We start from the raw sequence: 22,981 nt of genomic DNA, 5'->3' as shown, positions 1-22,981 counted from the left end.
TATTGATGTTTGGTTGCTTTTGTAATACAGTAAATAGCCTAAAGTTAAGTTTTACAAAATAATGTAACATTCAACCTTAACATTTTGAGTTTACTGTAACTACATGTTTCTTATGTAATCATGTACAGTGTGCATGTTCAAGATTGCATATATAGGTCATTGCAGGTCTTTGGAGTGCTTCACTGTAATAATCTGCGCAAAATCTCCAACGGCATTGATCACTTGACCATGTACTTTTAATGTAATCTCAATTGCAATGCAGGTCATTTGGTTCTGTTTTCAGATGAAGCACACTGGTAACACATTAATCTGTTGTGCTTTTAAATAGTTGAAAGCGCAGTGATTTAGGTGACAACTAAACCAAAAATCAGACATTGTTTTTCCATTGGAATTAGACTGAGCATTTAAATGGTTGAAAGCATAGTCAAACACTTTGAAAGTTCAACTAACTTTTGGCTGTCTTTTTGAGACAGTAATACAACAATAAGTTGTAATCTCATTGATCAATATTTCAACCACAATGTAATTATTATACTTTGAAATAACATGGTGTGCCCAGTGGTTAGTGAGTTAGCATAATAACAAAATGTCAAACTCTTCCCAAGCTTATGTATTTGCATTGTTTGTATTTGACCGTTTCTCCTAAATGTACAGAATGATTACCCTCTGTTTCACACTGGGTCTGGTCTCATTTAGAATAAATCAGTGCAGACCTATTTTTACCGGTCTGAATAAAGATTACAGTTAAAAAAGGCTTGGCAGTGTACACACTTTAGACACACAGCCTCTATTGTCTGGCAGCCTTTGTGAGGCTAATAATAATTGCTTTCTCAACCAGCAGAAAAAGAGAAAGAAAAGAGAAATGTAATGTCAGTACAGACACTGCCACTGAAAATTAACACCCGAGATGCCTATCATTTATTTTATCTTCCTTGGTGTAAAATTTTCCAGTAGGAATGAATAATAATATACAAGACACAATGGACTGTGTGTGTTAGTGTGTGTGCGCGCGTGCGTGCGTGTGTAAAGTATGTGTGTGTGTGCATGGGCACGAGAACTGAAGTGGAGAATTCATTCAAAACTGTCTCTGCCATCAACCACCACATGCTATTCCATTTTTTTTTCTATGTGCAGGTTATTTCAGTGTATTTGCTAAAAGGAAAAGCTTGACTGCTGTTTGAGTTTAATTAATTTAGTGATATGATGGAAATGATTACAGCCCAATTTCAAATATGCCTACCTCCAGGGTATATTAAGAGGAAATCTGTAGAGAGGGAAAAAATAACAATTACAACTGTCACAGACTGCCTTTTAAAATGTGTAATGATTTCCTCTTTGCCTATCTTATTTCTCTTTCTTTTTTAATCTGAGTTGAACTTATCTTTAAGAGTTTTTTCCCAGCCTCTGTTATCAAAAGGAAAGTTCACATTCTGATATGAAAAATAGTATATTTTATTTTCCTGCTCTGAGAGATGGGAGCTCTGGTAGCATTTGTCTCTTTGGGCAGCTGTATAAGACTTATCTGATACTGTGGAACCATCCTGATGACGTGTGAGTGATGGTGGACTGTAGATTGTCTCTTTGGGCCATAGAATTTCCACGATACACAATGAAGCACTAAGAAATACTGTACTGTTACTATTAGTTCAATGTCTGGTTGAAACCTCTGGAGCATACAATCCCTGGTATATAATAATATTCTTACAGAAAGGACACCTGGGGGGTTTCTAGGTTGTGGGACTATACACATGTTTTTCTATCTTTGGCATGTACCAAACTGTTGAATTTGACACCTACTGAAGCAATATTCAATCATCATCCTGTTAGTTTAAAACTGAGTGAACCTTGTGACACTAGGCAAGAAACATGCTGGAATAGAAACGTTAAAGTGATTTCTGAGAATTTCGATAATGAGAATACTCACAGTAAAATAGGCTGTACATTACCTTTGGATGTGAGTATTTCAAGGTTTTATCTCTTTATTATCTCATTGTACAAAAGTACTATTTGCATTTCACCACTAAGCACATATTGCACCACTAAGCACACACAGGGCACCAAGGTAAGAACCTTGTAAGCTCATGCGTATACAGAACTTTCCTACTGCTTCTGACTTTCCCACTGCTTCTGACTTTCCCACTCACAACCTTAACAAAACTAGCCAGGGAAGAGGTGAGCAGCATCCCGCCTGACAAACAATATCCTATTGCTTTATTTCATATCCCCATCTCCTTCTGTGGAGGTAATGGCACAGATAGATTGAGGTGAGCGCTCCCATTCAAGCGCTGCTGAATCTTTGACCACATCACTATTGATTTTGTCACCCGATAGTGGTCGCCAGACAGCTGATAGATTGTGAAGGATACAGTTCATTAACTCTGACTTTCTTCTCCATCTGCCTCCTAACTCTCCCTCATTTTTATCAAGGCACCTGTCAATACACTCACTATCATCAGAGAACTGGAGCTTGTCTGTCCTCCGCTCCACATTCTCTCTATACAAAATTAATCTAAATCAAATCAAAGTTTATTGGTCACGTACACAGATTTGCAGATGTTATCACAGGTGCAGCTAAATGCTTGTGTTTCTAGCGCCAACAGTGCAGTAATACCTAGCAATAAAACAAAAGCAATACACTGTCACGTCCTGACCAAAGAGAGTCCTTATTTTCTATGGTAGAGTAGGTCAGGGCGTGACTGGGTGGTTAGTCTAGTTTATTATTTCTATGTGGGGTTCTAGGTTTGTTTTTCTATGTTGGTGATTGTGTATGATTACCAATTAGAGGCAGCTGGTAATCGTTGTCTCTAATTGGGGATCATATTTAAGTAGCTGTTTTTCCCACCTGTGTTTATGGGAAATTGTTTAGAGTTAGTGCACGTAGCATCTCTGTTGTCACGGTTCATTGTTAGTTTGTTTATTTGTTTTTGTCTTTGCTTAGTTTGACTTTTAATTAAATAATGTTGAACTCAACATCCGCTGTGCCTTGGTCCGACATTTTTTCTAGCGAACATGACAGAATATCCCATCACAACAGGACAAGCAGCGTGCCCAGGAGGAGAGGGTAACATGGACATGGGAGGAGATTCTGGACGGGAAGGGATCCTGGACTTGGGAAGAAATCCTGGCAGGACAGGATCGCCTTCCATGGCGGGAGACGCAAGGAGAGAAAGGCGAACAACGACAACTCTGGGGTTCGCGGCCACAAGGAAAGCACAAAAGACAGCCCGAAAAACATTTGGGGGGGGTTACACGGGGTGGTCGGTGGAGCCGAGGTGTGAACCAGTGACAACATGGGAGGAGGTAGAGAGGTGGTCGGTCGACACAGGGAGGGTGCCAGCACCCACCTGGGAGTCAATGGAACAGTGCGAGGAGGGATTCCGGAGAATGGAGTTGGCGAGGAGAATGCGGCAACGCAGGCGTTTGGAGGAGCGTGTTACCTGTCCAGTGCAATCTATGCCGGTTCCACGCATCAAGCCTCCAGTGCGCCTCCCCAGTCCAGTACGTCCTGTGCCTGCTCCTCGCACTCACCCAGATGTACGCCTCCACAGCCCAGTACGTCCTATGCTAGCTCCTCGCACCAGGCGAAGCGTGTCATCGAACCGGTACCATTGATGCAGACTGTACGCACCAGGTCTCCGGTGCACCTTCACAGCCCAGTGCATCCTGTTATTTTTCCCCGCACTCGCCCTGAAGTGTGTGTCACCAGTCCAGTGCCACCTGTACCAGCCTCACGCATCAGGCCTCCAGTGCGCCTCCCCAGTCCGGTACGTCCTGTGCCTGCTCCTCGCGCTCGCCCTGAGGTGCGTGTCAACAGTCCGGTACCACGTGTCATGTCTTTACTATCATTAAATTGAAGACATAGTTTTTATCAAAGATTCTCTGTAATTAGTATTACGGGATCAACTGATTAATCATGTAACTGTAATTAACTAGGAAGTCGGGGCACGAAGGAAAAATATTCAGATTACAAAGTTATCAATTTCCTAAAATAACTTTTCAGATATTTTATCTGATCAATTAGTTTTCAAATTAATGAATTATTCACTTTACCTCACATTAGTCTCATTCCAAACGTCATAAATTGTTGGTTATCTGCACGAGCCCAGTCTTCACCATGAGTCATCCATACATCAATTGTCTTAAATCATTTATTTATTACTAACTAAGTAATTCACAGAAATGCATAAACAAACAGTAAATATGGTTACAAGAAATGATAGGAGAATGTGCCCTAGTGGGCTAAACCAGCATGGAGGCTTGTTAGATAAAAGGGGAAGTGGGGGTCGACTAAGAAGTTACTACATAGTGATAATTATAACAATTGAAATGTTAATCCTTTGCACATGAATGCTCACTCATTGGGGAACAATTGCAATCAATATATATATTTACTCTCAGTGTGTCGTCTTGATCGCTGGTGAAAAGTTTGTTTCTGTTGGAGAGTTTCACTCTCTCTCTCTCTCTCCCTCTCAGTCTTGGTTAGAGGGGATAGTTCAGAGAGATATTCATCTATTTGTAATAGAATGGATGTTTCGGCGGTTGTCATTCTTCGCGTTCAATGATACCGAATTCCTAGCTGCAGACTAGTAATTAATATCAAAGACTTGTTCTTATTCTGTCAGTATCGATAGTCTAAGAGTTTAACCACGTGGTATGGTTAAAAGATTCAGCAATGGTCTACAACCTTTGTCCTCCTAATGGAGAAAAACATGGTCTGCTGATAATTTCTCAAAGTTGGGTTTTATTCGGAATTGCAGAAAAGGGCTGTCCCAGGATGCCTGACCCTAACTGGGCTCAGGGGCGGTCCTCTGATTTAGTTAACTCCAATTCCCTTTTTGAGTTTTCCTTCATTAAACAGTCCAAATTCACATTGTAAAATGGTGTAAACAGTATCATACTCACTCATTCATCTTATACAACAATTAGATGTAAACCTCATATCTGAGGCTATTAAATAAACAGGGTTATGGTAATGTAGACATAGTCTCCCATGACCTTCCCCAAGTTGTAACAAACAGACCAGTTCGTAGCTGGATTCTTCACCGATCTTTTATACTTTCTCCGGAACATGAAATTTGTTCGTACCTCAAGTTCTGTGAGGTGGAAGAAACTCCTTTGTTCTCTATGAAAATTTACACTGCCTCTTATACTCTGTGGCCATGTGGCAGGGTCTTCTCCTCAGGAATTTACGACCTCTCTCTGACCACAGCAGCCTAGTTGAAGGAGGCAAGGGGGAGAAAGGGAGAGGGGGAAGGGGCTTGCTATACCCAAAGAGGGCAACGTCATGACACACCAGTGCCGGCCCCACGCACCAGGCTTCCTGCGACGATCCCCAGTCCAGAGCTTCCAGCGACAGTTCCCGGTCCAGAGCTTCCGGCGACGTTTCACGGTCCGGAACCTCCAACGACGTTTCACGGTCCGGAACCTTCTGAGACGGTCCACGGTCCGGAACCTCCTGAGACGGTCCACGGTCCGGAACTTCCTGAGACGGTCCACGGTCCGGAACCTCCTGCGACGGTCCACGGTCCGGAACCTCCTGCGACGGTCCACGGTCCGGAACCTCCTGAGACGGTCCACGGTCCGGAACCTCCTGAGACGGTCCACGGTCCGGAACCTCCAGCTCCATGGCCGGAGCCTTCCCCTGCACTGATGCCCAGTCTGAGCACGGCGTCCAGTTCAGCCCAGAGTCTTCTTCTGCATTGGTGCCCAGTTCAGACATGGCATCCTGTCCCGCTCCATGGCAGGAGTCTTCCTCTGCACCGATATCCAGGCCTGGGCCGGTGTCCAGTCTCGCTCCATGGCAGGAGCCTTCCTCGGCATCTAGGTCCAGGCACAGAGTTCAGCCTGGGTCTATGGCTGAATCCCCAGGATGAGCGGGTTCTTTGGCCCGCACCAGAGCCGCCACCAAAGATGGTGGATCTGCAAGCTGAGCATGATCTTCGTCCCGCACCAGAGCCGTCCCCGAAGCTGGCGGATCCGCGGGATGAGTGGGTTCTTCATCCTGCACCAGAGCCGCCACCGACACTAGACACCCCCCCCCCCCCCCCTAACCCTCCCTTTTGGATTCAGGTTTTGCGGCCGGATTCTGCACCTTTGGGTGGGAGAGTCCTTATTTTCTATGGTAGAGTAGGTCAGGGCGTGACTGGGGGGTTAGTCTAGTTTATTATTTCTATGTGGGATTCTGGGTTTGTTTTTCCCAACTGTGTTTATGGGATATTGTTTTGAGTTAGTGCACGTAGCATCTCTGTTGTCACGGTTCGTTCTTAGTTTATTGTTGTTGTTTTTTTAAGTCTTTGCTTAATTTCACTTTTTATTAAATAATGTGGAACTCAACATCCGCTGCGCCTTGGTCCGACATTTATTGTAGCGAACGTGACAAACACACATAATCAAGAAAATTCTAATACAAAATAAAGAAATTAAGAAATTTCAGAACGAGTACAGTCAGAGACCAGAATATAAAAATATCTACACATATAATATATAGAAATATATATTCATATAATGATGTCTATAGACAGTATGGACAGTATATGAATATAAAAGGTGTGTACAGCAGTAGTTATATAGGATGAGCCATGATTAGAATACAATATATATAAAGTGGGTGAAACAATATGTAAACATTATCAAAGTGACCAGTCTTCAATGACTCTATGTACATAGTTTAGCAGTTTAAGGAGCAGGGTAGAGTTTAACAGTCTGATGGCCTGGAGATAGAGGCTATTTCTCAGTCCCTCGGTCCCAGATCTGATGCGTCTGTACTGTCTGCCTTCTAGATGGTGGCGGGGTGAACAGGCAGTAGCTTGGGTGTCTGAGGTCATTGATGATTTTCAAATCAAATTTGATTTGTCACATACGTGTTTAGCATATGTTATGCAGGTGTAGTGAAATGCTTGTGTTTTTTCCTGGCCTTCCTGTCACACCGGGTGCTGTAGATGTCCTGGAGGGCAGGCAGTGTGCCTCCGGTGATGCGTTGGGCTGACAGCTCCGCCCTCTGGAAAGCCTTGCAGTTGCAGACGGTGCAATTGCGGTACAAGGCAGTGATAGGATGCTCTCATTGGTACATTTGTAGAAGTTCAGGCGAAGCCAAATTTCTTCAGCCTTCTGGGGTTGAAGAGGCGCTGTTGTGCCATCTTCACCACACTGTCTGTGTGAAGGGACCATTTCAGGTTGTCAGTGATGTGCACGCCGAGGAACTTGAAACTTTTGACCCCCTCACAGAGAGATGAAGAGATAAACAAGTCATGGTAATGGATGAGAGAGAGAGAGAGAGAAAGAGAGAGTGAGTGACTGTATGTGGATGAACATGGTTCAGCTACGATAACTCAATTGTGAGAGCACTGTTGACCACACACACATCATCTCACAGAAGATGCCTTACAAGGTTCTATAAGACATGCATACTCAGATATGAAACTAGCCTTCATAATGGGGCTGTAGACATGGGTTCAAATGTATTCACTTTTTTTACATCGACCATGACAATGTGCTAAACCAAAGCAGTGGTAGGCAACAGCCAACAATACATCTCCAGGACATTATCTGTGAGTGTGGAAGCTCTGTAAACACATTAGCTCTACAACAACCAGCAATGAAGTATGCAGTCCAGATGTTCCTGGTGCGAGTGCACTCCCTGAGAGCCTGTTTAGAGTCTGTTTCTGCTGTACAGCAATGGAGAGCTGTAAAGGTTAAATAAAACTACAGAGTAGAACAGAGCAGAGCTACCAAGCATCAAGACAAAACCCTGCTTTTTATGGAAATACCAGTGGCTCCTCTATAACATTCAGATTATAGTGATTAAATATCACAACACATCTTATTTATCCCAGTGAATATTTAAGTACAAACTATGCTCTCTCTCTCTCTCTCTTTCACTCTCTCTGTCTCTGTCTCTGAGAGAAAGTATTCATCTCAGTGAGCAAATAGCTGTTGATCCATACCACTCCACACACATAAAAAAATGAGGGTTCTTTGGGAAGGGTGATGGTTCTATGTCTAACCATATTGACTCAAAAACCCTTAGAGCTCTTCAATGGTTCTTTACAGTTCACAAAAGGGTTATTTGCTATTTTAGTGATAATAAAACATTTAGGGAGGTGGCTCATTAGACTATTTTGGGTCATGATTTGCTCACATGTTTCGCTCGCTTTTGTGCAAGTGTGAGTGAGAGCCGGATTCCATTTTATCTGATGTGTTGTGTTACGCCATGACATATTATGTTTGACTATGGCCTGTGACGCTGTCTCAGGTATGGCCTTGTGTCAATTGAGAACGGTTGACTAAATCAGTCAGTGGTTGTCAATTCTCTCCTTTGGGACCTCCAGCTGTTCCAGATGTAGCTCACTTGATTCAACTTGTCAATAAATCCAATAATAACACCTATGACATTTTTACAATATGGCTGAAAAGAATACCACTATTGTTTTCACTATATATTTTACCTCTTGGGGATGTTATTTGAAAACATAATGTTAACGTTCACTGCTATGCGGATGACACACAGCTGTACATTTCAATGAAACATGGTGAAGCCCCAAAATTGCCCTTGCTAGAAGCATGTGTTTCAGACATAAGGAAGTGGATGGCTGCAAACTTTCTACTTTTAAACTCGGACAAAACAGAGATGCTTGTTCTAGGTCCCAAGAAACAAAGAGATATTTTGTTGAATCTGACAATTAATCTTAATGGTTGTACAGTCATCTCAAATAAAACTGTGAAGGACCTCGGCGTTACTCTGGACCCTGATCTCTCTTTTGAAGAACATATCAAGACCATTTCAAGGACAGCTTTTTTCCATCTACGTAACATTGCAAAAATCAGAAACTTTCTGTCCAAAAATTATGCAGAAAAATTAATCCATGCTTTTGTCACTTCTAGGTTAGACTACTGCAATGCTCTACTTTCCGGCTACCCGGATAAAGCAATAAATAAACTTCAGTTAGTGCTAAATACGGCTGCTAGCATCCTGACTAGAACCAAAAAATTTGATCATATTACTCCAGTGCTAGCCTCTCTACACTGGCTTCCTGTCAAAGCAAGGGCTGATTTCAAGGTTTTACTGCTAACCTACAAAACATTACATGGGCTTGCTCCTACCTATCTCTCTGATTTGGTCCTACCGTACATACCTACACGTACGCTACGGTCACAAGACGCAGGCCTCCTAATTGTCCCTAGAATTTCTAAGCAAACAGCTGGAGGTATAGAGCTCCATTTTTATGGAACGGTCTGCCTACCCATGTCAGAGACGCAAACTCGGTCTCAACCTTTAAGTCTTTACTGAAGACTCATCTCTTCAGTGGGTCATATGATTGAGTGTAGTCTGGCCCAGGAGTGGGATGGTGAACGGAAAGGCTCTGGAGCAACGAACCGCCCTTGCTGTCTCTGCCTGGTAGGTTCCCCTCTTTCCACTGGGATTCTCTGCCTCTAACCCTATTACAGGGGCTGAGTCACTGGCTTACTGGGGCTCTCTCATGCTGTGTTGTTGCGTCACCTGAGTGGGTTGATTCACTGATGTGGTCATCCTGTCTGGGTTGGCGCCCCCCCCCCCTCCTTGGGTTGTGCCGTGGCAGAGGTCTTTGTGGGCTATACTCAGCCTTGTCTCAGGATGGTAAGTTGGTGGTTGAAGATATCCCTCTAGTGGTGTGGGGGCTGTGCTTTGGCAAAGTGGGTGGGGTTATATCCTTCCTGTTTGGCCCTGTCCGGGGGTGTCCTCGGATGGGGCCACAGTGTCTCCTGACCCCTCCTGTCTCAGCCTCCAGTATTTATGCTGCAGTAGTTTATGTGTCGGGGGGCTAGGGTCAGTTTGTTATATCTGGAGTACTTCTCCTGTCCTATTCGGTGTCCTGTGTGAATCTAAGTGTGTGTTCTCTAATTCTCTCCTTCTCTCTTTCTTTCTCTCTCTCGGAGGACCTGAGCCCTAGGACCATGCCCCAGGACTACCTGACATGATGACTCCTTGCTGTCCCCAGTCCACCTGACCGTGCTGCTGCTCCAGTTTCAACTGTTCTGCCTTATTATTATTCGACCATGCTGGTCATTTATGAACATTTGAACATCTTGGCCATGTTCTGTTATAATCTCCACCTGGCACAGCCAGAAGAGGACTGGCCACCCCACATAGCCTGGTTCCTCTCTAGGTTTCTTCCTAGGTTTTGGCCTTTCTAGGGAGTTTTTCCTAGCCACCGTGCTTCTACACCTGCATTGCTTGCTGTTTGGGGTTTTAGGGTGGGTTTCTGTACAGCACTTTGAGATATCAGCTGATTTACCAAGGGCTATATAAATACATTTGATTTGATTTGATTTGAATAAAAACTCTGTATGGCTCTTCAAAAGCATCTACAAAGAATCTTTGAAATTGAGAAATGTTGTTTATAGAACCATTCTTCAAAAAGGTTTTTTAGAGAAACATACATTTTCTTTGTTCTATATAGCCCCAAAAAGGGTTGCAACCATAGCGGAACCCTGTTTTGGTGCTTTCTTTATAGAACCTTAGGAGAGGGGTCTTTATAGCAGCATACAGGTTCCATTTAGAACGTCATGAGCATGGTTCTTTACAAAACCTTCGAAAAAGGGTCCTATGTAGCACCAAAAAGGGTTCCGCTATGGTTACAAGCCATATAACCCATATCTGGTACTATTTAGAGAGAAAAATGTGTGTGCATATATGGCAGTCCATGTACGAAACTGAGATTAGATTAATTAGGGAGGTCATGATAAACATCACAACCTAGTGGACAGCCCTCTTAGCTAGTAAATACCGTTAGATACTCCAGCTCAATCCCTTCTCACTCTAAAGCCCCCCACTGTCATTCGCTGAGAGATATTCAACACAGTAATGGGAGAGAAATGTCACTTTTCTTAATTATCACCCCGCCATCATCATTTTAAACTCAACGACACTCCAGAATAAAAGGGTCCCAGTAAAACAAGCACAAGTGACAGCCTTGTTTTATTATTAAGTGCGACTGATTACTGAATGTTGTTGTATTTACCAATAAATGAATTATACGCAGATGCATTAAATGCTAATTGTGATAATATCCAAGGCATTCTCATGATGCATTTTAACTTTGTGTTATATGTCAGCCTAGAATAAGGCTTCTGCTGAGTATCTAAGTTGTTTATTTTGCTAAGCAATAAAGTAAACACATACACAGTGATTATTCCAAATCCGCAATATGTTTTTGTTAGAGTTGACCTGATGGTTGAGGAAACTGATCCTGTGAAATCAAACTTGATTTAGTCGACAGTGTTTTACTGATGATTATAAACACAGCCACATAATACTATGACATATACAGTGTCCTCAAAATGTCCCTGACTACCTTAGGTCAGGCCTAGCCCACTTTGACAACCGACAGAGTGAAACTGCATTTGTAAGCAAAACATGTTGTCTTTTAGATATCATTTGGAAAAAGACTGCAGTGGTCCGTCACAGTGCACTTGACTCCATTAAACAGGCCTACCAATGTAAGCGTTCTGAGCCTGGGGTGCTCTGCTCCTCTCCTGTCTCCTGTTTGTGCCATAGAGCCTTGTTTTCCCTTAATAGATTTCCCTCTTTATACACCAAGAAGCTCATGCATGAATATTGAAAAACTCACACGCATGCATACACAATCACTTACACACACAAAAATACGAGTGCACAATCAAATACCTGAGCATTTTCAAACCACATACACAAAATACGCAAACATGAATGTTGGAACACACACACAATTTTTTTTCATCACTGTGTAATGTGGAATGTAGTGGACATGAATTGATGAGAACCTGAGTGAGTCGTTACGCACGCTGATTGACTAGTATGAGCAGTGTGACAGCCGCTCATTACTATCGCCATCTTCAAACACCATGTCCTCCTGACAAAGACAGAACCACTAGAACACTGATCAATATCTGCTCAACGAATTGTGTTACAAACAGCATAGTGTTCTCACTCAACAGGAAATATTGATGTCTCTCTGTTTCTAAAGGCATGCATAGATCTGTTTCAATGCTGTGCAAAGACCTTGAAGCAGGCCTTTTCATGTCCTTGCCTAGTGTGGTGTATTGTTGGGAACATCACAAGCTTGCTAACACTGTAAAGAATAGGCTAGCTTCCATGGGGCAGCTCCTAGCTTCATCCTGAGAGTCTTCAGCACCCACCCACGCACGCACACACGCACGCGCGCGCACACACACACACACACATCCGCACACACCCACACGCACCCGCACATACACACAGGGAATGTTAGCTGAGGATCCACTGTGACATATTAGCTATTGTGTTTGTTCTACAAATTCAATTTTCCTAAAATTGTATGTATTCAGATGAGACGAGAATACCATACCTGGGGACTGGGTGAGGCTAGAAGCTTGTCTCTGAAGGAGACAAAGTTGTGAGACTAATAAAGACATGTTAGTGTTAGTCACCATTTCCAGTCTAGTATGACTTCCTATGTTACTTTACATGTTACTGTACAGTCTTGGCTATATTGAAGACTTGAAGGTGTAGGATGAGAGATGGATGAGGAATTGAAACCAAATCCATCTCCAAGTGTTAATATTTCATCCTTTAATTAAATTTGTGTGTCAATCCATCATAGTTTCCGAGAGATGGATGGATGACCAGAGACTAGATGAATAGATGGCTATGTTTTATTGATGTACAGGTAGTTATTTTTGATTGCTTTGACATTTGGCTCAACTGTGGCAGTAGAACTATTGTGTCCTTGCTGTTACTGAGTGATCAATGTGCACAGCTCTGTTAGGGTCATGTTTTAATCCAAGTATTTAGTTTATAATCTTAACCTAGAGTAACATCTCAACAAAATCAAAATACTTGGAGCTACTGTTGGTAATGCTCCCTTCTCATCACACTATTTGTAGCCCTTGGTTGCATTCAACTGTGGTAACACTTTATTTGGATCTGCAGATGCTCTACATACAGTGCTTTGCGAAAGTATTCGGCCCCCTTGAACTTTGCGACCTTTTGCCACATTTCAGGCTTCAAACATAAAGATATAAAACTGTATTTTTTTGTGAAGAATCAACAACAAGTGGGACACAATCATGAAGTAGAACGACATTTATTGGATATTTCAAACTTTTTTAACAAATCAAAAACTGAAAAATTGGGCGTGCAAAATTATTCAGCCCCTTTACTTTTAGTGCAGCAAACTCTCTCCAGAAGTTCAGTGAGGATCTCTGAATGATCCAATGTTGACCTAAATGACTAATGATGATAAATACAATCCACCTGTGTGTAATCAAGTCTCCGTATAAATGCACCTGCACTGTGATAGTCTCAGAGGTCCGTCAAAAGCGCAGAGAGCATCATGAAGAACAAGGAACACACCAGGCAGGTCCGAGATACTGTTGTGAAGAAGTTTAAAGCCGGATTTGGATACAAAAAGATTTCCCAAGCTTTAAACATCCCAAGGAGCACTGTGCAAGCGATAATATTGAAATGGAAGGAGCATCAGACCACTGCAAATCTACCAAGACCTGGCCGTCCCTCTAAACTTTCAGCTCAATAAAGGAGAAGACTGATCAGAGATGCAGCCAAGAGGCCCATGATCACTCTGGATGAACTGCAGAGATCTACAGCTGAGGTGGGAGACTCTGTCCATAGGACAACAATCAGTCGTATATTGCACAAATCTGGCCTTTATGGAAGAGTGGCAAGAAGAAAGTCATTTCTTAAAGATATCCATAAAAAGTGTTGTTTAAAGTTTGCCACAAGCCACCTGGAAGACACACCAAACATGTGGAAGAAGGAGCTCTGGTCAGATGAAACCAACATTTAACTTTTTGGCAACAATGCAAAACGTTATGTTTGGCGTAAAAGCAACACAGCTCATCACCCTGAACACAACATCCCCACTGTCAAACATGGTGGTGGCAGCATCATGGTTTGGGTCTGCTTTTCTTCAGCAGGGACAGGGAAGATGGTTAAAATTGATGGGAAGATGGATGGAGCCAAATACAGGACCATTCTGGAAGAAAACCTGATGGAGTCTGCAAAAGACCTGAGACTGGGACGGAGATTTGTCTTCCAACAAGACAATGATCCATAACATAAAGCAACATCTACAATGGAATGGTTCAAAAATAAACATATCCAGGTGTTAGAATGGCCAAGTCAAAGTCCAGACCTGAATCCAATCGAGAATCTGTGGAAAGAACTGAAAACTGCTGTTCACAAATGCTCTCCATCCAACCTCACTGAGCTCGAGCTGTTTTGCAAGGAGGAATGGGAAAAAATGTCAGTCTCTCGTTGTGCAAAACTGATAGAGACATACCCCAAGTGACTTACAGCTGTAATCGCAGCAAAAGGTGGCGCTACAAAGTATTAACTTAAGGGGGCTGAATAATTTTGCACGCCCAATTTTTCAGTTTTTGATTTGTTAAAAAAGTTTGAAATATCCAATAAATGTCGTTCCACTTCATGATTGTGTCCCACTTGTTGTTGATTCTTCACAAAAAAATACAGTTTTATATCTTTATGTTTGAAGCCTGAAATGTGGCAAAAGGTCGCAAAGTTCAAGGGGGCCGAATACTTTCGCAAGGCACTGTACTATCTACAGACAATCAGTAACCTTTCAACTAACTATCTATTAACCCTATCCCTGGCCCTAACCCTAACCCTTGTCCTAGCCCTTACCCTAACTCTAAACTTTGACCTAACCCTAACAGTAACCTTAGGAAGCAGTTGGACAGATGGACCATGCGTACAATCCAAATAAAGTGTGACAAAAAGTAGAATATTGGATATTGCATTCAATGTGAGTACTAACAATTTAGAAGGCAGGACCAGCCGTGCAAAGCATCTGAGTTCTGTCTTTCCCATCACCATTCACTCCAGTTTTTAGAAACTAGAAGCATTCTGTTATCGTAAATAGAAAATCTATTGCCAGAGAATCCATTAGAAAGAATGAGCTTTCGACATGGCCACATATTATGAGTTTGCCAGAAATTAAAGCAGAGCTTGAAAGGAAGCATAGAAGCATGAGGAAATCCTTCTGTGCTGGGAGACATCCTATGGCAAATTAAAAAGGTGATTCCTTTTCAAAAACCCAGAGCTTGATTTTCTTTTTTCATTATTTTCTCTTTCAAGAAGCCTCATGTCATATTGACACTAGTGTGTTCATACTCATTGTCTCACTTTGCAAGGCACACGTACAAACATACCCACACCCTCACAAATGCCTATAGAATGCACACACACAGACGGTCAATGAAACATATGTTATTTCACCAATCTCTTAGGGCCCATTCAATTGATCACACATGAGATAGTCATCCAAAAGAGAGTAATTAAATAATGTAAATAATGTCTTCTCACCGACTGTGACAGACACTTTCTTCACTGGTCTTTCCATTTTTTTCCACACTATTTGTGGACACATCTACTCATTCAAGGGTTTTTCTTTATTCTTTCTTTATTTCTACTATTTTCTACATTGTAGAATAGTTAATGTACCAAAACTATGAAATAACACATATATAATCATGTAGTAACCAAAAAAGTGTTAAACAAATCAAAATATATTTTATATTTGAGATGATTCAAACTAGCCACTCTTTGCCTTGATGACAGCTTTGCACAAAAGGCATTATCTCAACCAGCATCATGAGGAAATCACCTGGAATGCATTTCAATTAACAAGTGTGCCTTGTTAAAAGTTCATTTTTGGAATTTCTTTCCTTGTTAATGAGTTTGAGCCAATCAGTTTGTTGTGACAAGGTAGGAAGGGTATACAGAAGATATCCCTATTTGGTAAAATACCAAGTCCATATTATGGCAAGAACAGCTAAAATAAGCAAAGAGAAATGACAGGCTATTATTACTTTTAGACATGAAGGTCAGTCAATTGGGAAAATTTCAAGAACTTTGAAACTTTCTTCAGGTGCAGTCACAAAAAACAAACGTTTTGATGAAACTGGCTCTCATGAAGACTGCCACAGGAAAGGAAGACCCAGAGTTACCTCTGTGGCAGAGGATAAGTTGATTAGAGCTAACTGCACCTCAGATTGCAGCCCAAATAAATGCTTCACAGAGTTCAAGTAACAGACACATCTCAACATCAACTGTTCAGAGCAGACTCCGTGATCAAATTGCTGCAAAGAAATCACTACTAAAGGATACCAATAAGAATAAGAAAAACGAGCAATTAACATTAGACCAGTGGAAATCTGTTCTTTGGTCTGATGAGTCCAAATGTTCGATTTTTGGTTCTAACCGCAGTGTCTTTGGGAGACACAAAGTAGGTGAACGGATTATCTCTGCATGTGTGTTTCCCACAGTGAAGCATGGAGGAGGAGGTGTGATGGTGTGGGGATGCTTTGCTGGTGACAGTGTTGGTGTTTATTTAGATTTCAAGGCACACTTATCCAGCATGGCTACCACAGCATTCTGCAGCAATGCGCCATCCCATCTGGTTTGCGCCTGGTGGGACTATCATTTGTTTTTCAACAGGGCAATGACCTAACACACTATTTGACCAAGATGGAGAGTGATGGAGTGCTATATCAGATGACCTGTCCTCCACAATCACCTGACCTCAACCCAATTGAGATGGTTTGGGATGAGTTGGACCACAGAGTCTATGTGGTTTTAGGTACTGGAGCAATACAATGATCTAGAGAGAGCTCTTGTCTTTTGTCAACATGCAGATCATGTCCTATGGTCCTATAAACAAGACAGAGAATTCAAATGGAGATACTCAATACTGTGTACTTCTCCTGGACATCAAATCAGAATACTTGCACCATTCCAAATATGGCTTTGCCTTTCCAAATGTTAATTTTTTTTTTAACACCATCAATCAGAGCTGTCAGAGCAGGATGTGACAGGCACCAACTAACTACATGCTGCTGAGTGTTGCTGCAGGGAGTCCTAGGGCTGTCAGTGTGCATAGCAGATCTCCGACTGGGGATGGCTGACAGCTTAGCTAGCCTAGCAGGACTGCTCTTTCTCCTGCTCAGACAGACAGTGTGTCAGCCAGCCTCACACGGGGCCCTGTCTAGCCCTGTCTGGCCTCTCAGACTCTAATGGAACACGAGTCTCCTGTTTAGATGATCTGAGCAAAGCTTCCAGAATGATCATTATCAGCCATGGAACACAGAACATTCTAGAACAGAGCCTCATCAAGGAGCATCAGCTGATTCAGTGGTGAAGGCACACAATGCTTACACAGGCTTAAAGGAGACAAGCAGTCAATGGGAATGGAAATGGTCATGTAGCCATAGCGGTACAAGGATCAGGCTCCTGGCTATCGGGTCGCATATTATTTCAGATCTGCTTAGCAGACAGTTGGCCAGCGAGCCGTGGATCCACGAGATCACAGCAGCGAGAGAAGAGATTGCTTACTGTTGGACTTCTCAAATCGAAATTGGGAACACTGCCATCCACATTTTTTAAGTCATGCCCATGACATTTTGAATAAGTTGAAGCAATCTGTGGTGTCAAAATGTCTACCGCTTGACAGAGGGGCCCTGAAATACAGCAGGTGATGAAGATAACATACATTGAAAATGGATGCAGGCTTAACTTTGAAATATTTGTTTTCATGATAATTTGAACAGTAATTTCACTTACATAGCTACATTTCAATGTCACACAGAAGTTTCTGAAACATTTTCTAAAAAACATTTGCCACTATGTTAATGAAAATCAAATGTAACACTTCCACTTGACCCCCACCACAGAACTCGAAACACTGTTGGATCCTGGGTAATTATATGACTACAGAATGCCTGCCCCTGAGAGTTGCCATGGAAAAGCACTGCCAACAGCGCCATGCTTGTAGACATTTGTGATGGTCCCCTGAAAAAGCCCTCCAGCCAACTCCTGCACCAGTCATTAGTCTGCTGTGTCTGCCTTCATCACTCGACAGCACAGTCTGAATTGTCAAACACTCTTCCACAACGTGAAGGTCAAATCAGACCTAATGCTGGTACTCTTATGACGTTGTATAATGAAAAAAACAAACAATTATTTCTCCCTTATTTGAGCTAGTTACATTGTTTGTACCTCCTGTACTTCAGTGTATACGACATGGTTATTTGCTCTTTCAAATGCCTCTATTGTGTATTTTGTTTGCATGCGATGAACTAGACAATTTGACAAAACTGGTGTGAACAATGGCAAGGTCATGAAAATCCCAAAATGGTTTCAATTGTTGTGTAGGCTATTCACCAGTGACGGCTATTCAAATGGGATGAAAATACATTTTATTTTAGCGTAATTGTTTAAACTGATGAAAGTGTTTTATCATAACAGTCTGCTTAGCTGTTTTGTAGAACACAAAAGGCATCCGAGGCAGCCACACCACACACACACACACACACACACACACACACACACACACACACACACACACACACACACACACACACACACACACACACACACACACACACACACACACACACACACACACACGATTGCATTTGTGACTGTGAGGAGGAATTTAAGGGCATGTTTCTCCCATCAATAAAACAGGCTTGTAGGGCCACTTATCTAAACGTACAGTATGTATTTGTAAGGTGCATGAAGAGAACAGGCAAACTGACTGGCAGGTGAATAGAGCTGAGACTAAACAAGATATTTCTCAGTGCCCGAAAAACACAAAAAATCGGATTAAGCAAACAGGCACCCTGGGATAACACACCACAGTTACAATCTAGGGATAGAGGCAGGTCAATATAAAAGGTAAACAAGAAGTGCAATCTCTCGGGATTTCGCATGAAAAAGCTCTGTGACAGGTCAGGGTCCGCTCATTCAGACTGGTCTTACTCCCTCATTTATCAGAATACAAGCCTGAAACAATTTCTAAAGACTGTTGACATCCAGTGGAAGGCATAGGAACTGCAATTTGGGTCCTAAGTCAATTGATACAGTAATGGCATTGAATAGAAAACTACAAAACAAAAACAAAAACTACTTCCTGAATGGATATTTCTCAGGTTTTCGCCTGCCAAATCAGTGCTGTTATACTCACAGACACTATTTTAACAGTTTCAGAAACTTTAGAGTGTTATCTATCCAAATCTATCCATTATATGCATATCATATCTTCTGGTCCCGAGTATCAGACAGTTTAATTTGGGCATGCTTTTCATCCAAAATTCCGAATGCTGCCCCCTACCCTAGAGAAGTTAAAGGCACAGTCAACTTAGTGTATGTACACTTCTGACCCACTGGAATTGTGATACAGTGAATTATAAGTGAAATAATTAGTCTGTAAACAATTGTTGGAAAAATTACTTCTGTCATGCACAAAGTAGATGTCCTAACCGACTTGCCAAAACTATAGTTTGTTAACAAGAAATTTGTGGAGTGGTTGAAAAACAAGTCTTAATGACTCCAACCTAAGTGTATGTGAACTTCCGACTTCAACTGTATCTGCAAAAATTCACCTCACCACTGTCACAGACTGGTCTTCCCTGGCTGCCTGAACCTGCTGAGACCTGTGTCACCGTCTGATCCTCCTAAAATGAGGCATGACAAAGAATTACCTTGGTGTACATGTATATATTATAAAATCTAAGAATAGAATCAATGCTTCAATAATCAAAATTACCTCATTCCTAGATCCCAGAATGTAGCTTTAAGCTTAAGCTGCTGTCCTGTAGCTTCTGTAGATCTAGCCATCAATTCAAGATGGTACTTTATATCATTCACTGAATATACTGCAAATTCACCTGAGCTCCATAGACTGCTCTTCCCTGTCTGACCCTGCTGGGACCCCTGTCACCATCTGATCCTGCTAAGACATAATGAGCATAGTGTTGTGTACTGACTGGACTAGAGGGCTGCATTCCCACGGGATGACAGATCATTGCGGCCACAGTCTGAATTTTTCATGCTGCAGGCGGGAGCGGGCGGTCAGACAGACGACCCAGCTAGCAGTGAGGAATCGGCCCTCTTCCGGGGAGCCGGAACTGATTGAATCGGCCTGGAATCGGGTGTCGGACTCAGCCAGGAATCAACATGAATGACTGCCCAGAATCAGCCCAAGTACATCGGGCTGTTTCCATCTACTGGAAATCAGCCGACTTTTTACCAGAATCCCCGCAGAAGCGGCCTAATGCAACTTTAAATAAATGTATTCAAAATTACCCTATTTAGTCATTTTAGATATGTCTATTATACATTTTATACATACAAATTATACCCGTCCACAAAAAAATTGTGTTGGAGGAAACACCATACACCATACACCATACAGGCAGTTAACCCACTGTTCCTAGGCCGTCATTGAAAATAAGAATTTGTTCTTAACTGACTTGCCTAGTTAAATAAAGGTAAAATTAAAATAAAAATACCTCCTGCCACAGGAGTCGCTACAGCGCGATAGGACAAGGACATCCAGGCGGGCCAAACCCTCCCCTAACTCGGACTACGCACGGGTCTCCCGGTCGCAGTCAGCCTGGGTCTCAAACTAGCATCTCTAGAAATAGAGTTTGCATTGCGTTGCAGTGTCTTAGACCACTGCGCCACTCGGGAGGTTCCATCCACAAAGTTTTTAATGCTTATCAATTGCCTTGCACAAAGTATCAAAATACTAAAATACCACACAGGACTCTTAAAGAATTTCATGAAAATGTTAAATGTATTTTTTAATCACAGAATAAACGTGGAAAATATGGATAAAAAATAAACAAATAATGAAAAGCTAATTATATAAAGCAGCCCGTGTTATCATCTGCCAGAGATTAGCCCCAATCGGCCCGAGCCCCAAGTAATACATTTGGGCCAGATAACTCACACCGGAATCAGCCAGAGCTCAATCCTCGCATCCTAGCCATAAGTAATACTGCCGAAGGCGGCCCAGACGAGTGTCACATGACGTCAGACGAGTGTGACTCTCAGCCTAGTGCCGCAACTCTCAGTCGGAATCAGCCCAGATCCACTGTGTTAGCTGGGGACTTTGGGACAAAAGTATTTTTGTTGTCCCACAGATCATTTTGAAAAGGTCCTCTTTCTGCATTATATGCGTTAGCCTACCTCTTGTAATAAAAGCACATATTTCACATTATTCACACAGTCAGAATTCACTGCTTCAACATTAGTTGCCTACCTCTCCTAGTTGGGAGTGAGAGTTCAAGTGTGCTTAGTATGTGTGGTTTCATTGAAACAGAGAATCATGTAGCAGTTAACTTGAACATGAAATTAACTTAAATACGGTTAGACTGTAGCTAACTACATTGTCTGTAAATAAATATTGATAATGAAAAGAAGTGGAGGGCGCTCAACCAATGTGAGTCGAAGTGCAATCCAAAAATGTAATCATCATTGAAAAGGAAAAGGTCCAACGTGCACATAGGTGATGCTACTACGCTTAGCGGCGTTGCGCCTTATGGATTACCCATTTATTTGCCTCTGCCTGTAAATCATCCACCTAAAAGGTAGGCAAAATCCTATAGGACTATGCAAAACATAGCAAGAGTCACTGTCATCATTCTTGCTGCTTCTGGTTCAGTAGCCATACCAGGTGAGCGTGTGGTCTCTAGCCTATGTATACATGGACAGAGAAGCACGGGCAGTCATCTTTCCACAAAAATGTACTTCTTAAATAGGCCTATGATTAGGCTATAGTTCACTACATTGCCTAATAAATAGGCCTAAATATGGATCACCCATATTTCTCCGTCTGAAAATCTTCCCACTCGTAAAAGGTAGGCTATAAAAAGTCTCTCCAACTCTGCTCTCTTCAAACTACATCTAGAATATTGGCTGATATAGCCCAGTAAAACAATTTAAGGGCCATGTAAGAATCTCTGGTAATTTAACATATTTCTTATTAAGTTATTTTTGCGCATTTGATATTGCCTGTAGGGTGCAAAATTGATGGGACTATGGATGGCAAGTGAGCTGTCACATATGCCTGAAATAACATTCTGTGGCCTGCAGTTGGGTTTGGGACCAGTTCCTGCAGTGTCAGGTAGGAGTCAGAAAGCCAGTGGTTGCAGGCTGGAGCGGGATGAAGAAATCGGTCCCGTACAGACCTCTACTGTGCACCATGACAGTGAAGCCTGTAACTTTGGAGGTGTTTATTATGTGAAAAGTAGGGAATTACCTAGATCAATAACGTTACATTGACATACCAACTCACATTGCACTGAAAAAGTTGACTTAAGATTTCAATCGCGAGGGCCGATGGTTTCATCGTTTGATTCAGGTCTAGTTTGATTGAGGAAAAAATAATATCTAACGTAAGTCAACTTTTGGCCAGCTCTCTCTCTCTTATGGTACATCAACTGGTGAATGCCAAGTTAATTTACTTCTGAAACGTGACAAAACAAATTCTACAAAACATTTGCATACAAACAACTGCTGTTAGATAGTAATAAATAGTCACCTCATTTCGCTATCTCACAGATAACTAGAGGCTACAGCTGACCTGGCTGTGTTAGCTACTCACTAGTGTAGCTTATTCATTCACCTCAGTCAAGAGGGGATGAAACATTAGCTAACGTTACATGTCAGTTACAATACTAGCTCAGCACTGCGAATAAACACTCGTTTTTTAAAGTTTTTTTTTTACGTTAAACGAAAGTTACCTTGCCAGCTACATCAGTCAACTAAAGAGTAGGCAGTTTCTGTTCTGCTTCCTTTTACAACTCGGTGAAAGAGCGCAACACGTACACACTATGTTTAACTCCCCTGTGCTGGTCCAGCAAGCCTTTAGAAGCTTTGCCTTCACACAGCCTGCCAGCACAATCTGTGGTGTCTGCCCCATCCTAAATCCAGTTGGATAAACACTCAACAGCCTACCCGAATGCTCGGAGGCATCCGTATGGTCCTAAATCATACCGCTGCTGTGTTTTGTATTACATTTCAATGATAAAACTGGGGGGGCCAAAAATCCAATATCAGAATGTGTGGGGGATTTCATGCCCCCCCCAGTGAAAGTTGCGCCCCTGATACATACCATATGAAACATAACATACTAATTGGGGTGTCCCGGATTTACTTCTA

This window comes from Oncorhynchus clarkii, chromosome 5 (assembly GCF_045791955.1).
Source record: "Oncorhynchus clarkii lewisi isolate Uvic-CL-2024 chromosome 5, UVic_Ocla_1.0, whole genome shotgun sequence".
NCBI lineage: Eukaryota > Metazoa > Chordata > Actinopteri > Salmoniformes > Salmonidae > Oncorhynchus > Oncorhynchus clarkii.
The sequence above is the reverse complement of the archived record's forward strand: the minus strand, read 5'-3'. Positions refer to the sequence as shown.